At 39.4% G+C, this 17,119-nt stretch overlaps 1 long non-coding RNA gene across 1 annotated transcript in view; it reads right to left on the bottom strand.

Moving 5' to 3' along the window:
* Window positions 1-15,991, bottom strand: part of LOC129033948 (uncharacterized) — an 80,821-nt gene extending 64,830 nt beyond the window's left edge. Inside the window, exon 1 of the long non-coding RNA XR_008501715.1 lies at window positions 15,859-15,991. This is a non-coding gene — a long non-coding RNA (uncharacterized LOC129033948). The remainder of the gene's footprint in view (window positions 1-15,858) is intronic.
* Between the last annotated feature and the right edge of the window lie 1,128 nt (window positions 15,992-17,119).

The raw sequence follows: 17,119 nt of genomic DNA, 5'->3' as shown, positions 1-17,119 counted from the left end.
TGTGCATTCTGGAATTTCATACTGTGCAAAAAATATTTGCTAGAACAACCAAAGTTCCGATAAGGTAATTTAATTTTTCAACTATATTTTATTATTTATACTCAGGAATAATTTTATATTGATCTTCCCTTAGTTATTTAGAGGCCTGTTGTTTCTTTAAGGACTTATTTGATCCCTGAAGGCTAAAATGTACATCTCCGTTCATTGTTCAGGCCACAGTTAAATAAATGTGCCAAATTCTTAGGGGCAGGGGAGAGGCTACTCAGAACTTTATTCACATAGGTGTGCATTTACATTTTTAAATTACCAAATCTAAATATCTCTTTCCCACTGCCTTTTAACACTATTTACAAGTGCTTTTGTGGCTAAATTTCATAAATACCTTCGTCACTCTTCTTAACTGTCCATTTGGAAAGCATCTTCTCCAGCAGCACCAGATATTAGCTAGGCCCTGACCTCCCCCACCTCTCCTGGAAAACAACATGGCTTCCAGAGTTCAGTAGGGCAAGAGAGGAGATGTTGCTGAGGTTCCTTCCTCTCAGCCTCTTACCCTTACACGATCATGATCAGGATCACAGAGAGGATCCCAGAGCACAGGGCTGAGGGTAAGAGTGTGATGGGCCTTGTCATTTCTGACTGGTCTGCACTTCTCATGCCACCTGTGCCTCTGACTCTAGCAATGCCCCTTTCCTACTATCATTCCCTACCCTTCTCTGCAGCTGTAAGAACTGGTCTCCTTCTGGGGAGGAGGAAGAATGAAGGAAACTGTGGCTTTTTTTGGATAAAGGTACAAACTCATTCTGGTGTAATCTTCTGCATGCCTCCCTTCGCTTTCTTTTCGTAGCACATCTCACACATGCACACACACAAGCACACACACACAAACAACATACAACCTGAGAACAGAATAGATGTGGTAAATCCATCAGCAGCACAGGTATCCAAATTACTAAGCCTCTCTTTAACAGAGGACCCAAGGGGTGTAGTGCATGAACAGGTAACTAGCTGGGAACAGAAAACAGAGCCCATCAACACAACCACAGAGTCTGAAGGAGGAAGGGAGGTGGACAGAGGGAAAATAGCTGGACTTTAAGTCAGGCCATTAGATTGCTCTGTTGTGTGAGTCACTTTCCCTCTGGGCCCTCAACTGTCCCGCTCTGCAAAGCAATAGGATGAGGCTGGATGGCATTTAGGTCTTCTACAAGTTTTGATATGCTCATTCGATGGCTGTAACATAACCTGGGTGAAGGCTGCTTCATTCAGCCTGGCTGGTCCTGGACCTGGATGCTCCTACTCCCTTTACTGTCAATCCACCCAGCCTGGAACACACACACTGTTAAGATCTAAAGAAGGAGCCTGAAATGGAAACAAGATTGCTCTATTTGTCTTAAGCAAATCCTATAACCTCTATGGGCCTTCATTGCCTTTTCAATCAAATGATGGCCATCTGAAGGGTATTCAGATGGGGTAGTGAGTAAAGGGATCTCCAGAAGCCTTCCAGCTGTTCTGATGTAACATCCCATAAAGAAGGTTACTTTTATTTGTGTACTTCTTTCAGCAGCTCTCTCCCATACTCAAAAACCTTTCATGACTCCCCATTTTCATAAATGCCAAACCCAAAAGCCACTGCCTGTCCTTCAGAGCACCTTTTAATCTAGCTGCAGTTTTCTTGCCCAAACTCATTTCACTCTATACTTATTGCCCACCATCCCTCACCTCAAACTCACTAGTCCAGCCAGGTTTTTCCACAAATCCACGTATCCTCAATCCCAGTTTTTTCCCCACTCCCATGCTGCTTCTTTATTCATGAGCCTGACACATAGTAGGCCCTCAATACAGTTTTGTGGCTTGACTGTTAAAGCATTCTCTCTCACATCCAAACCTCATCCCAGTTTTCAAGGAACAGATTAGGCCTTACGCCATCTGTGAGGCTTGCCCTGGTTGTTGTGAATTACATGATCATGCTCTCTAATCTACGGAATTTATGATGTGACACACAATTTAGGACTGACAGTCATGACCTCTTAATCACTGTTGAAAGTGTGGGGAAATTTACTGCCCCTTATGAGTAAACATTCTGAAGATGAGTAGCAAGGCTTCTATTTCTTTATAATTACCACATCACCTAATCCCACACTGAATCCTTGATAGGTACTCAGGAAATATTAGACCAATAGGCTGGGAGGTGCTCCAAGAATATTTCCTAACCAGGATGAATATCATTCCTATTGTACAATCTCCACTTGGCAAAATGCACATCTTTCAAGAAGAAATTCAAACGCCATTTCAATGTGGCCTTTTCTCTATCCTGCTAGGCAGAGCTTGCCTTTTCCCTTCTTACCAATGTCTGTCTGTACTTCTCTCATTGCTATAACTATTTGTTTATATATCTGTCCCTCCACCTAAACAATACATTATTTTCCTTGAGGAAAATAAAAAAAAAAAAATTTACTTTTGTTATAATTCCATGCTCAGTACCATTCCCATAATATAATAAATGTTTAATAATGTTGAATGAATGTATAGAAAATATGCACATACCCTCTAGGAAAACTGCATTTTTGCTTTATTTTCTCTCTCTCTGAACTTGGTGAAATCAATTTTTGACAAATTTGAGATGAAGGACTAATATGAGGCTTGGTATCCACTTTGCAAGTTTATGATCTGAGTTGCATACAGAGTTAAAGGATAGAATTATCCATAGGATTATAATATTTATGACAAGGCTTCTCACTATGACCTTTAGTAGTCTTGGGTGTCTATGCATGGATACTGCACTGTCTGGCTTTTGAAATCCACATAAAAGAATCATTAAGTATTTAAAAGCCACCATTAAGAAATTAAAATAGTTAATATATTAGAAAGTATAAAGATTTTACTTGTTACAATGTCTTCTGTGGGGTGGTCCACAGATTGTGGTAAGATATAAATTGCTTCTTTTAACACCACATGTGTACCTCTCATCATCACTATCTACTTTGAACTTTGTTTGTTTGTTTGTTTGTTTATTTTGAGACGGAGTCTCACTCAATGTTGCCCAGGCTGGAATGAAGTGGCATGATCTCGGCTCACTGCAACCTCCGCCTCCCATGTTGAACTGATTCTCCTGCCTCAGCCTCCCAAGTAGCTGAGATTACAGGCGTATGCCACCTTGCCCAGCTAATTTTTGTATGTTTAGAAGAGACAGAGTTTCACCATGTTGGCCAGATTGGTCTCAAACTCCCGATCCCAAGTGATCCGCCCACCTCGGCCTCCCAAAGTGTTAGTATTACAGGCACGAGCGACCGCACCCGGCCTCTATTTATTTTTTTAGAGATAATGTCTCTCTCTGTCACCCAGGCTAGAGTAACAGATCATATAGGTCACTGAAGCCTCAAACTCCTGAGCTCAAGCAGTCCTCTTGCCTCAGCCTCCCAGGAAGCTAGGACTGCAGCTGTGCACCACCATGCCCAGCTAATTTCTGTTGTTGCTGTTGTTAGAGAGAGGGTCTCACTATATTGCCCAGGCTGGTCTTGAACTGCTAGCCTCAAGTGATCCTCTGGCTTCAGCCTCCTGATGAATGTAGTTTATTAATGTATTACTTATATTCTTTCTTTAATGCATATTATTTGAGAGCAGGGATAGTTTGAGACACGTCTCTCTTCTCTGTAGCACCTAACACAATAATTTCTGTGGGTCAGAAACTATTTCAATAAACAATTACAGCATGAATGTATTAAAGACCATATTCCAAGTTCCTGGTTTAATATTCAAGTTTAATGCTTAATATTCTGGTGAATACTAAAACTGAGCAACATGGCAGAAATTACTCTTATCACAGTATCAATAATGGATGTCCTCTGCCTAAGCAATGAGTTTGTTTTACACAATCATCTTCTTGAATTATATTACCACTCTTCATTACCACTTGTAGCAAGCATGAGGGATTCAAGATACAATTTCATATTCAAAACACCATCTCCTTCTTTTCTACCTTTGTTTTCCATTTATCTAACTTTTCCTATTAATTTAAATTTAACATCATTTTACTATATATAATATGCTTCTTTGTAAGCTGTCTTAAATTACTTTCAGACCAAACAGGTCCTCATGAACATAAATAAAACAGATTCATAGATATAACAAATATAAATGAATAATAAAATAAAATCTGAAATTTTCTTGGTTAAAACTAATTCTTGATTTAAATTATTTTTACATTTGCTATTGATAGATTTCTTTAAATTGTTATTACTGAATCACAACTTTAATCACTCTATAGATTGTTCATAATTTTGCTCATGCTTAAAAGATAAATTTTGCTTTCCATTTAGTCATCTGGCCTTATTACTACACACTTTCAACTTAGCTAGTGGCTAATGGGGAAAAAAGAATGAGAAGATGAATAATTGTCTTCAAGACAATCTCTGTATTTTAAGATCTGTGATATATAATAATATGATCAACACATACAGCACTTACTATGGGCCGGCATTGTACTAAAAACTTATCACCATTGAATCCTAACAACAACCGTAAAAGATGACACTGTCATTATAATTCCTTATTAGAGATAAGCAAACTGAGGAACTCAGGCATTTGGTAACTTTCCCAAGATCACACCACAAGTATATGACAGAACCAGCATTGAAACTAAGGCTGGCTGGATCCAGAGTTGTGCCCCTAACCACTTTGCTACACTGCCTCAACTATGCTGTCTCTTCCGAGTCCTTAACATTGAAATATTAGCCCCAGCATTGTTCAAGAACTACTGCAAGTAATAAGAGGTAAATGGTGAACAGATGATCAGTTATGCCGCTGCAAGTAAAAGACAATTGCCCCCACAAATCCCACTGTTCTTAAGATGACATTTCCCAGCACTCACCCCTCCTAGCCAAAGCATTAACGGATGATGCTCTAATATAAACTTTGTGGATTTTAAGAAATCCAAATGCTATTTAAGTGAAAGGCATTGTGCAAAGGGGGAATTTTCTTTCACTCTCAGTGGCAAAATTATTCATTGCCTCCTGCTATTATGAGTCATCTGTTGCTTCAGTCAGTGCTGCCCAGGGCTTTATTTGCCATCTCTGTGTTTGAGCTTTGAAATGAGGTTATCGATTTATGATCAGTGTAACTCCTGGCTGACTCCTCGATGTTAAGATACAATAATAGAGAGTTTTGTGGAAAATCACCAGCTACACTTGAAGGCCAGATCTACATCTTGTTCATTTTTTTGTCACTCCAGCATCTAGCACATAATAAACACTCAATAAATATATGCTGGACAAGTGACTGGTTTCATAAATTACTCTATGGCTATAGACTTTAAGTTTATAATGGCTACAGACTTTAAGTTTAAGTTTATAATGGATAAACTTACCATCTTATATAGGGCATCTGTTTACCATCTTACATAGGGCTAACGTTGAACAATACAGATATGATAAAGTGAATGAACTACTTAGAGTTTTAAGAAAAATGGGAAGAAGGGTTTATGTGTTGCTGAAGTCATATGCTAGGAGACACATAAAAATAAAAGTTCTGCCAACTACAAAAATTTATTTTAAATCCTATGAATCCTATTTCATAAGGAACCAGCTACTTCATAATTCATTAACTAGAGATTTAACTTTTGTTATTTCTTCAGTGACATAAAAGGATATTAAGCTTTCTCATATTCCCTATTTTAAATCTCCATCACCTTAAATATATAGTGACTCCCAGGTATAATAGATATTAGAAAAATAAAAGACATTTATCTGGGAGATTACTTAAAAGATTTCTGTTCTTCTGTTTGACTGTAAAGGGCCAATTATGATGCCATTCACAGGAGGTTTCACCATAAAAAGTGTGAATGAGGTGAGGGGAGACAGTCCCAACCAGCCTGGAATGGAAATCCAGGAATATCTGGCTCTGGCTTTAGAAGAAACTGCTGTCCATTATGGTGTTTCTATTCATCTGGTGATTTACATGGTAGATGTGGAATCTTCTAAAAAATTGCAAGATGTATTCCCAGTTGGGTATTAGATCTATGCAGGAACAAATAGGGGACTGGGAATGGCATGGAGAGAAAGCAACCAAGGTGCCAAGAGAATCTGGCTGAATCTCTGTGAGAAAGTGTTCTAGAGAGGAAGGAGATAGCCCTGACAAGCCAGCCTCAACCATAAGGCTGAGCAGGAGGAGGAAGAGGGGTCAGAAACACCAGCTGGTCCTGGTGCTGCCTCAGTGCCCCGCCCCACAAGTGCCGTATGCATGAGCTACACCGTGCTCCCCAGTGCCACCGAGGAGTCCACTTAACCAGGTGTAACTGCACAGCCAGGAAGCCCTTCCCTTCTCACTTCCCAAAGGACTGCCAGCTTGTGAGCCATGAGCACTGAGCGGTTTGAAGGTAAACTGCGAGGTCAGATCTGCTCTTCAGCAGGGTGGAGGCTGGGGAAGCAGCAAGGGCACTGGTGAGGGGAGCCCTCAACTGGATCTGTGAAGGCACATAAAGTTACCACTTGGGGCCCACAGAAACATCAGGGATGAATTTTGCAGGGATTGGCAAGCCTGTGTGAATGAGCTGAGCTTACAGCCAACAAAATGTTCGTTTATCGACTGCAAAATTCAGGTTTAACTCTAAATGTGAAATCACCTGAGCCCATATGCTGGGGAAACCTAAACAAACTCAATTTATAAATTATCCTGTAAGAGAAAATAGAAATAAAATTATAAATTACTGTATATTTTTAGGCCAGGTATGGTGGCTCATGCCTGTAATCCCAGTGCTTTGAGAGTAAAGGTAGAGGGATCACTTGAGGCCAGGAGCTCAAGACCAGCCTGGGCAACATAGTGAGACCCCATCTCTTAAAAGAAAAAAAAAAAATTAGCTGGGGGTGGTGGCACGTGCCTAGAGTCCCAGCTCCTCAGGAGGCTGAGGCAGGAAGATTGCTGGAGCCCAGGAGTTTGAGGCTGCTGTGAGCTGTGATAGTACTGCACTCCAGCCTGGGCAATAGAGCAAGACTCTGTCTCTAAAATAAATAATGAATATTAATAATTTTTTTTTTTTGAGACGGAGTCTCTCTCTGTCACCCAGGCTGGATTGCAGTGGTGCAGTCTTGGCTCACTGCAACCTCTGCCTCCCAGGTTCAAGCCATTCTCCTGCCTCAGCCTCCTGAGTAGCTGGGACTACAGGCGCGTGCCCCCAGGCCTGGCTAATTTTTTGTATTTTTAGTAGAGATGGGGTTTCACCATGTTAGCCAGGATGGTCTCGATCTCCTGACCTCGTGATCTCCCCGTCTCGGCCTCCCAAAGTGCTGGGATTACAGGCGTGAGCCACCATGCCAGCCCTAATAAATCTTTTTAAGATATAAATCACTATATATTTTTGACGGGCACCATGCTTTATGATTTCATAAGCTTCTCATTTCTTTCTTACAACCACTCTGGCAAAAACAGTACAGGTATTATCCTCATCTAATAGCTGAGGAAACTGAGGCTCAGAGAGGCCAAGAGATTCGACGTCGATCCTACAGCTTATGTAAGGTGGGTGGCTAGTTGGGGTAAAGTCGAGACTGTGATTCCAATGGGGAAGTGCAGAGATGAACTCCTCCTAGCACAGATCACTCTCCAACATGAATTGTGATGTTCTTTTCTTCTCTTTTGTTTTCTCTTCTCTTCTCCTTCTCCTGTTTCTCCTTCTCCTTCTCTCCCCTGACAGGCGCCAGGGATGTCCTGCCAGAAGCATAGTGATTCCTTGGAGGAGAAGATGGAGGAGAGACATACAGAGGGAGAAGGATGACAAAAGGCAGAGAACAGGACAGGACTGGCAACAGCTCTCCCCATCTCCTCTCCTCACTCTGTGCTCTTTAGAAACACTCCCTGATTCATTTTCTTTTTAAAATCTCATTTCACCAGAACGTGTAAACACAATTAACCAAATGCAGTCATGTACTTATTGAATAAAGAAAAGCTACATTTTCACTTTTATAACTAATTTTGTATTTATAATTTTATATTATTAAAGAGGTTCCCAACATTGTAAAAAAAAAAACAAAAACCAATAAATTTATACCTTTTTTGAATTACCTCAAAAAAAAAAAAAAAGAAAAGAAAAGCTGTGGCAGCTTTTCTGGGAAAAAAAAAAAAAAACAGTGCAACAACCCATTCTCCGGCCAGCAGTAACAAGGACTTGGAAGTCTAAGACTTTTCAGTATTAAGTGGGCTTTTGGCACTTTTTCCTGTCCCTCAGCCCCCTTTCCAGAATCTATTTGCATGTCTTCTCTATGTTCCTGCAGAAGCCAGTCCACCAAAACAATATACGTGGGCTGGCAGGCAGCCTGACAGGCATCACACATGATCTCAGTCTGCCCCCAGCACTCTCACATCAGGGCTGGATGAATCCAGTGAGGGAAATGCCTTCTAGCTGATATTTCTGTCTTACGAAAAAAACAGAGAAAATGAAGATCGCCAGGGCAGATAGGTTGGAAGAGAAAGCCCGGCTCCCAACTACTGCAGTGAAAGGCTTACACTGGGGTCAAGCAGAGTCCTTTTAGTTTCTGAACAATGGAAAATGTTGTCCCCATTCTAGTGCTCCCTGATCAGGCCGAGGCCACCTGCCCCTCCTCCCACAGGGCATGTGATTGCACCCACCCTGTAATAAAGGTCAGAGGAGTTGGTTGCATAAGCCTGATTAAACAGTTTGGACAAGCACCATGAGCTTTGGGGAATGAATCAGAGCTAGCCTTTGCCACTGTTCTTCAGCAAATTCCATTCCTCAGAGATTTATGGAGTGCCTGCTACCTGCAAGGTGCTATACTGTAAATTAAAATTTTAAAGGAATTTTTGCAACCTCTATTGCCTTTGATGGATAACCCCTGGGCAGGTAGAGTTACTCTTGTTATCAAATGATGAACTGAGGCCCAAAGAGGTTCTGTAACAGTGATGAGGTAGAGGAGTCTCTGAACCCCTGAGAAGAAATGCTTTGCAGCCCTGGCTTTCAGCAGGCCAGTGTAGGAGCTGTGCAAGTCTTTCAACCACTTAGCCCTCAGTTCTTCAGCTATAAATAGGAGGGTTGGTCGGGTGCAGTGACTCGCACCTGTAATCCCAGCACTTTGGGAGGCCGAGGGGGGCTGATCACCTGAGGTTGGGAGTTCGAGACCAGTCTCACCAACATGGGGAAACCCTGTCTCTACTAAAAATACAAAATTAGCCAGGCGTGGTGGCGCATGCCTATAATCCCAACTACTCGGGAGGCTGAGGCAGGAGAATCACTTGAACCTGGGAGGTGGAGGTTGCAGTGAGCCAAGATCATGCCATTGCACTCCAGCCTGGGCAACAAGAGTGAAATTCCATCTCAAAAAGGAAAAAAAAAAAAGAGAGAGAGAGAAGGAGGGTTGAGCAAATGGTCTCTACAAAGATGTCTTATAGTTTGTTTTTATCTTTTGTAGCTAATATTTATTGAGTACCTATTATGTGAAGTGAGTACCCATTTACACATATTGATATTTTTAACATTCTATGATTTCTAAAGATCCCATATATTTAAAGCAATACTATATAAATTGTATGAGGAAACTTATTTACATAGAAGAAATAAGGGAAAAGTGAGCAGTATTTTCTTTCCTTTCTCAACTGGTGTTTCTTTAAGCCAAAATTTTGTCTCACCTCACCCTTCACTTTTAGTTTTATTGGGAATTTGGTGTCTCAGCCAGAACATCAACACTTGTAGCATAATTTTTTGTTGTTATTTTTGGTTTTAATGTAAAGAATAGTTGCAGAGAGAAGACAGTTTCGGGTCCATCCTAGGGGTGACCCAGAAGGTTATACAAGCTTTCAACAAGTAGAAACCAAACATTCACCCTTTTAAAATTCCATTGTAAACAGGCTTTATGATGTATATATTGTTTTCAGCTGTCACTGTGCATGTCTGTTGCAGTTTGCATTTGGAAAGTATTTTTATAATTATTTTGCTGACTCTGGTGATAACCTTCCAAATTAAGACTCAGCCTCAGTAATGGATGTTTTGACCCCACTTGCCAAGTCCACAAGCAGGAAATGAGTGAAGACCTCTGGTTGGAAAAGAACTTTTCTGTGTGTTTCTGGCAAGTAAACTGTCATCACATTTAATTGAGATTTGAGAAATGGGTAGCAAAACAGCAGTGAATGATGGCATTTGCAAATTAGTTGAAGCCAAGTGAATTTTTGCCTGGAGTGTTCTGACTGAAAAAATAAATATAAGGAAAATCAATGTTAGCAGAGAGAATCTTTCTTGTTTCCCTACTGATTTTCCATGAAGTAAAGTGCACATATTTGATTCAGCTTAGAAATCACTATCTTTTTTTTTTTTTTTTTTGGCCCCCTTTAAGGGAATCTGTAAATTTCAGATGAGATGTTGTAGTGGAAACAATGTTTGAACTTACTGTACTGATCATATTAATGACTCAACCTGTATCTTCCCCTACTCAGCCCCTAATATAGATTTTTCTTTTCCAACGAATGATTTCAAATGTTTCCAAAGAGTGAAAGAAAAGCTCTTCAATTTTCCTCCCTTTCCACTGTGATATGGACTAAATCATCAATATCTATTTCTGCCAGTAATTCACACTCATGGTTATCAATGAGCTTATGCCAAGCTCTGTTCTCAGCCATTCTTGTTGTGCTGTTATAAAATTTAAGTATGTGAGGTCAGTGCAAAAGCAACAAACAGTGAAAGAGTGTTACCTAACAAATGCTTTATTCTAAACATAATCATCTATAATATATATGTCTAGAAATCTGTAATAAGACAGTTCTCTCTATCCCCGGTGCAAATGTTTAGATTAGTTAGATTTTTAGAAAATTTGCCATATAGTTAATATTAATCTTTGATTATATTAATATTAATATAGTTAATGTTTGAGAGAACATTTCATATTTTCCAGATAACTCAGTATAGTGTTTTGGCTTTATAATTACTTTAAATCAGCCATATGGAAAGATGATTAAGAACCTGTTTGTCTTTTCACATTTACATATACGTACAGAATATGTATACATATATAAAAGTTAAAATTTTCTCTGATCATTCTCTAGATCAGTAAGTTACAGTAAATATTAAGCTTCACAAAGTAATGGGATTTTTTTCTATATCTAATTTGTTCTCAAGTCCAATGATAAATAAGAAAAGAGATGATAATCCTTGTCATAAAGGACAATTGATCTTTTCTTCTTTCTTTTTTTTTTTTTTTGAGACAGAGTCTCTCTCTGTCGCCCAGGCTGGAGTGCAGTGGTGCGATCTCGGCTCACTGCAAGCTCCGCCTTCCAGGTTCACGCCATTCTCCTGCCTCAGCCTGCCCAGTAGCTGGGACTATAGGAGCCCACCACCACGCCTGGCTAATTTTTTTTTTTTTTTTTTTTTTTGTATTTTTAGTAGAGACGGGGTTTCACCATATTAGCCAGGATGGTCTCGATCTCCTGACCTCATGATCCGCCTGCCTCGGCCTCCCAAAGTGCTGGGATAACAGGCGTGAGCCACCACGCCCGGCCTCTTCTTTCTTTCATCTTTCTAGCTTGCTTTCTTCTTTTCAAGGTCTGTGGCTAGATACTAGAATTTTAGAATCAGCATTTCCACTATGATTCTATTTAACTTTCCAGCTTTTACAGTGGGTAAGTCTCTTTATAAAATCAAAGGTGTTCTCATTTAAAATTAAGTTTATTTCCAATGCTGACATAAAAGTTCTCACAATTTTCATTGCTATTTTCAGCCATGGAGCTGCAATAAACCCTTCTAAGTTTGTGTGCATAACAGGTATGGAATATAGTCATCTCCCCTACCATCAACAAAACAGGAAAAGAAAAAAGGGTTTCAGGAAAAAAAAAAAAAATGAAACATGTCTCATTTTTACAGGTCAAAAGTCATTTTCATCCCCTGAAAATGCTTTGAAAGTGGTCCAGACCTCAAATTACCATAATTTTCACCTACCCCTATGTAAGAAAAGGGAAGTAAAGGCAAAAGGAATCATAAACATCTCAGTGCAGGACATTCTTACTTTCCGTAGAATCTTTGTTGTTTCCAATCCCTGCATGACTTCCCAGCACTTCTGCATCACTCTTCCCCTTATTCTTCTCTAATATGTTGCACATTGATTTTTTTTTTCAATTCTCTGCTGACTGCACATTCTGAAGATGCTTTGACCTTAAAGTCAAGGTCAAGTTTGCATTCCTGGAGTAAACAAGAAAGAAAGATGGAGAAGAGAACTTAAAAGAAAACCATTTGACCAAGAAAAACTATGGAGCAAAATATGTATCCTAAGAAAAGGGAGAAAACAGTGTCTTTCTTCTGAGGTTTCTCTTTTTTTCTAAATTTGGCATTCAAGATGAGGAATATTAATATAAACTACCAATGAAAGAAGAGAAAATTTTCCTCAAGTACTATTTGTATGGAGACTAGTCTGGCATTAACCATTGCTATCACTATGTAGAATAATAGATCTGTTAGAATGAAACTTCTAACCATACTATTACACTCAGGTAGTGTACTGGAAAAGCAAGAACCATACATTATGGCTCCAAGAAAAATAGAAACAAATTAATGCTGGAAAAATGTGTTTAAAAACCCACAAGTTTGAATAATCTTCTAAAATTGTTTTAGGATTTATAAAGACTTTATCTCTGTCTCAGGGCCTAGCTACAGTAATCTGACAGTTAACTGCTTAAAAAGAAAGTACATCTTGAAACGTTCGTAACTTTTCATTTATAACAAAGGCAGAAAAACAATCACATTTATAAGAAGATATTTTTTCTTTTTATATCCTACTCTGAAGCAAAATTCTGACACAACTAACAGAAGGTACTTTAAGACTCCAGTGTGACACATTAAATGTGGACATCCATTGCAGGATTAACTCAGTTGAGTATCCAGGAGAACTTTTTTTTTTTTTTTACGAAGTCTCTCCACTGAAATACTGTGTCTTTGCAAAAGCCTTTTCATGATCCAAGTTTTCATTTAATGTGATATTATCCAGGAAGCAGTTTCAGTAATAGGTTTGCATTCACATGGACTACCTGGTGTGGCTTAGACGCTTGTCATAGAGTATGTGGTAGATCTCTCTCCACTGGAAGCATGTTTTTACTTGGATTAGAAACCTACATAGGATATTTGGTGAATAGTATTGGTGCTTACCTGACATTCATTGCCTCTTCTTTCTTTTTCTAATAGAATCTAATTTTGTCCAGATATCCATCTTTCCTTCTCATAGTCATGAACCTCAACTCCAGGGGTAGTCTCATTGGAATATAGATTTACTCGTTGGTCTTTATTTCCCTTGCCAGTAATTAATTCAGGAATGGCCATGTGATCTAACTGTGGACAATGAGACATGGGGAGAGGCTGTCAGAAAAATTTGAGAAAAAGAGAGAAGCGGCCAGGTGCAGTGGCTCACGCCTGTAATCCCAGCACTTTGGAAGGCCAAGGCGGGAGGATCACTTGAGGTCAGGAGTTCAAGACCAGGCTGGCCAATATGGTGAAACCCCGTCTCTACTAAAAATACAAAAAATTAGCCGGGTGTGGCGGCGTGTGCCTGTAGTCCCAGCTACTTGGGAGGCTGAGGCAGGAGAATTGCTTGAACCCAGTAGGTGGAGGTTGCAGTGAGCCGAGATAGCACCACTGCACTCCAACCTGGGCGACAGAGCAAGATTCCTTCTCAAAAAAAAAAAAAAAAAAAAGAGAGAGAGAGAAAGAGAAGCCTGAGAAGTGACTCTTTCTTCTTCTTCCCCTGGGTATTATTGCCCATAAGTATACTGCTTAGATCTGGCATAGCCTTCTTGCTACCATTCTAAAGAGGAAACTAGCTCAAAAGATAGCAGAGTGAAGAAAAATTTTGTGTAAAAACCTAAATGTCATTGAGTCACAGTATCAACCAGCCATGAGATTCACCCTACGGGAGTCTTAGCTATGGGAGAAGTTATTATTGTCATTTTAGATACTTGGCCTCTGGGATTCTATTCTTTGCGGCCAGTAGCAGGCTAACCAATTTCTCTTGGTTTCCTTCAATTGTATCCACCTTCCTGGCTTAGGCCTTTCAGAAGAAGAGAGAGTCCTAAGCCAATGTATTTACCCTTGATTTTAACTTGAAACTTTCTGCCATTAACATGGGGAACAAGATAAATTTATATAAATAAAAATAATATTATTTAACAATACCAAAACATTAATATCTGAAATGTGTCTTGGAGGGATTGCTTCATGTGCCTGGCAGTGTTGTCAGAGTCAGGCTGCCGAGTAGAGATGTGAACGACAAAGCATTTAAATGATCTGTGTTGTCATTTTTGCAACACAAGCTCACGCAGATGATGGTCAATTTAATAAATCAAATTGGACAAAAAACAATTCAGTTTGTCTCCACAACCTTTCTCAAAACTACTGTCAGAGTTTTCTTCTCCCCTCAATGACCTCTTGGGCAGATCCACAACTTTTTGTTTACTTTCAAGTACTATGGAACTTATTTTCAGGAATCAAAAAACTCTAACCCAATCAGATACCAAAACTTCAATTTATTCTTGAAATCAATGTTTTTCCTCCCCAGCTCAAGTGCATTTGTGTCTTTCTTTGTTGTCAAATGCCCTGTGTAGGACAGATGTTCCAAAAAGTCTTTTTCATGAAGTACCTCTGTTAATTCTTTGGAGACCCTTTCAGGGACTCATACATTTAACATTTCCTGATGCACTCAAAACACTCTCTCATTAATCTTCTGTAAGAACCTTGACTCCCGTACCAGAAGGTGCTTGGGATTCCTTCATTCCAGCATGCACCCCTCTTGGTGTGAAATGGTGGGAGGCCCTTCAAATAACTTGCACTAACTTGCATAGTGCTACTTGTCCTGCAGGAAAATGAACACATCCTTCCCCATCATGTTCTCAAACTTCAAGCACTGCTGCCTTTTGGCCTCACTCTGTCATGCTGCGCATCTTCAGCCACCTCATACCTGTGATTTCTCCTGCAGAGTCAGGCACCAGGCCCTGTGCTGCCCACACTCAAGCACTGCCTGGCCAAACACTGAAGCCATTAACCACATGTGTCCATTGAACACTTGAAATGTGCCAGTCCAAATTGAGATCTCAAAGCTTTAGTATTAAACACACACACACACACACACACACACACAGAGCAAGATGTCTCATCACTAATTTTTATATCAACCACGTGATAATATTTTGGATATATTGGCTTAAATAAAATGTATTAGTAAAATTAATCACCTATTTCCTTTCATTGTTTTTTAAATAGGCTACTAAAAAATAAATTACACGTGTGGCTCACATCATATTTCTATTGGCCTGTACTTCTCTAGAGCCTTGGACACAAAGAATGCCCCCGACCAGAGCACTGGCATTGCCAAGGAGCCTCTTAGTTATAGAGAGCTTGGACTGGCAGTAATGCTCACAATTGTCATTTTAACCAGATCTCTAGGTGAAGTTCTGATGTAGGGTAGAGGTACTTATTCTGAGGTCTCAACACTCATGTTGATTCTTAACAGTCTGTTACCAGTTCATGACAAAATAAGTGCAGGAATTAAGAGTACTGTTCAGAAATTTTTATAGCAATTTGATGTTACAATACAGAGTATGTAACCTCTGAACATTGTTTCCATTTCATTTTTCTAAAAATTCAGTTCTAGTAAATCTATAAACCTGTCACTCCATGATGGATCGGAAATTAAAACAGGTTGGTCCTTTATCACAGAAAGTTTGCAAAGTCCTGCTCTAAAGGGCACCCTTCAAACTCTCTGAGGAAATTTCTCGAACTCTGTAAGATGGCAGTATTCCCCAATAGTGAGCCTCTCTGTCCTCACCACCTTTGCTCCAGAGGGTTTTCCCTCAATTTCCTCCCTTGAATCAAGACAAAGTCACATAGCAGCTTACCCTTCCGTGCCACAGTGCTCTTTTTTCCTACAATTTTCTTCCCAGGCTGTTAAATGTGTTCTTTGGAGTGACAATATTTGATGATTGGCCAACACCTTAACACATCCTATGGGGAACATGTCTAAGTACCTTTCTTAAGAATGTGCAATGCAATTGTCACAGGTTACCCTCAGTTTTGGACGTTAGCCCAAATTCCAAAGCAATGAGAAAGTTCCCAGTCTGTATCCAATCAAGGCAAAGACTCCCAGATTCTCTGGGGAACTTATTTTGGGCTCTGGCATTTTCTGTTTTGTCTTTTCCCCCGTCAAAACACTCCTCCAATTTCCCCACATGAGTTGAAGTAGTCTTGGCAATCAATCCTAATTTGAAAGTTTTAACTGGAATAATATGCAATCTTTCTTAAATATTATACTCTAGGCTTCTTCTGCAATTTAAGGAAAATCTTGTAGATGTGCCCAACACATTCTATTAAAATATAGATATACATAAGTTAGTACATATCATGTATTCCTGGTATGGGAATTTAAACCTCTTTTTTAGTCAATTTAATGTCCACAAGCAGTTCACCATTTAATCTTATGGCTTATTTTGTATAAAGAAAGTCTTCTGCATTAAATGAAGAACCACTTTCTAATTTTCAATTTTAACAACATAATCACAGATTTCCTTGCACCAAATTTATTTAAAGAAAAATACACCTGAGTTTTCAATTTATACCCATACTAGTATTTTATTAATAGTTTGAATGTTAGGTGGCAACCACATTCCAAAAACCCTGAAAAATTCATAATTTCTTTATGGTTTTTAAGAGCTTTGCTTCTTGCCATGATACTTTCAATAGATTTATAAGTGTAAGCAATTCATTTTTTTAAAGAAAGTAATGGATATTTATTGATTTCTTAATATGCACTAGGCACCCTATTATAATGTACTCTTCTGTACTAAATCTACAAAAATGAATAAAACATGTCCTTCCCTTGTGGAACTCAAGAGTCTGGGCGATGAGACAGACTCCTACACAGAAAATACAACACAATGTCAGGGGTTATAAGACAGTATTTTGTGCAAGATTCTGTGGAGGTAGAAGGAAGGGGCCCTTAACTCCTAAGGAGATTAGGGAAAGGCTTCCTGGGGAAGATGATGCCTGGAACTAGAACTAGAGGGAATCATAGTAGGTTTTTCAGGTTAAAAAAAAAAAGTTTGCAAAACATTCAAGGCAGTGGGTACTGCATGATTAAATATTCAAAGGCATGAAACAGTC

Source organism: Pongo pygmaeus, chromosome 2 (assembly GCF_028885625.2).
Source record: "Pongo pygmaeus isolate AG05252 chromosome 2, NHGRI_mPonPyg2-v2.0_pri, whole genome shotgun sequence".
In the NCBI taxonomy this organism is placed as follows: Eukaryota; Metazoa; Chordata; class Mammalia; order Primates; family Hominidae; genus Pongo; species Pongo pygmaeus.
This window is presented reverse-complemented; position numbering and strand designations above follow the sequence as displayed.